Below are 1,381 nucleotides of genomic sequence, written 5' to 3'. Positions count from 1 at the left end.
CCCTGCCGGGTGCCACTTGGTAGAAAAATAGCACTACCTACAAACACCAGAAACTAGTTGCGACTCCTGGACAGAGATCAAGTTGGTTAATAAGTCGAGAGGGCTTGGAGCGCCCGGAGCCCAATGTGTGGTAGTATCGAGTCATTGGACAACATACACAGAACTCAGGGCTTAAGGACGGTTCCAGTGAGACAACCCACCATGTACTCCTACATGGCCTCTCACCGCTACCTTTACCAAATCGTGTTCACACACTTCACTCTCAGCATCAGAACATGTCGTAACACTCCAATTCATTCCCAATGAATCAGACCTGACACAACTCTAAGCAATAGCAGGCATAGCATGGTAGGAACACATCAGTGGCTTCAATCAACTCCTACACATGCTAGTGGGTTTCAACTATTTACTGTGGCAATGACAGGTCATGCAGAGGAAGGGGTTCAACCACCGCAGCACAAAGTAGCAGATGAATCGTTGTTGTCCTAATGCAATAACTGAGAGCAGGAGCGAGAGGGTAGGGTTTTATCGAGATGAACAAGGGGGTTTGCTTGCCTGGTAAATCAACAAGGGAGGCACTGCTTCACAGACAGGTACTCTGGAACGTCTCCGGAGTAGGACCTATCGAGAAGGAACGGTGCCGGCAATCAAAACACAATCATATGCAACAATATGATGCATGAACATGGCATGTAGATGTGATGCTGTTGAGCTAATGCAACTAGTAAACATTTGGTTTGAAGTCCATTTGAACCCAAGGTTCAAATGCATTTCTAAATTAAGTCTCTTATATATGCCCTAATGTGTTTTCCCATATTCAGCATGTATAAGTTGGTTTTTCATGCATGAAACTAGTACAGATGGAAAGATTGCATTTTTCTGATAATTTTTCATATATAAATTATTTAAATCTGAGCTACGGTTGAATTGTTATGAATTTTCGAAGTTTAAATCATTTTCTGGATTTTCTGAATTATTTTAATTCCAGAAAATATATAATTGCGTCAGCATGACGTCAGCACGACGTCAGCGGTCAACTGGGCTGGTCCGGTCAAACCTGACGTGTGGGACCCACACGTCAGTGACAGGGGGGTTAACAGGGGTTAATTAATTTAATTAAAAGGTTAGGGGGGGTCGGGCCCACTGGTCAGCGACCCTGGGGGGTCAAACCCGGTCAACTCGCCGGCGTTTAGCCGCCGGCGAGGCCGAGCGCGGCGGAGGAAGTGCATTTGCACGTTACGGCCACCAAACGGGAGGCGGAGAGCATCTACGAGCTCCTGGGAACGAGCCGCAGCTCTTGGTGGTGATGGTTGAGCTCGGGGTGGCCGGAGACGTCGCCGGCGACGACTTTGGCGGTCGCCGGAGCTCGGGCGCCGATGGA

Source organism: Triticum dicoccoides, chromosome 7B (genome assembly GCF_002162155.2).
Source record: "Triticum dicoccoides isolate Atlit2015 ecotype Zavitan chromosome 7B, WEW_v2.0, whole genome shotgun sequence".
NCBI classification, from domain to species: Eukaryota; Viridiplantae; Streptophyta; class Magnoliopsida; order Poales; family Poaceae; genus Triticum; species Triticum dicoccoides.
The sequence above is the reverse complement of the archived record's forward strand: the minus strand, read 5'-3'. Positions refer to the sequence as shown.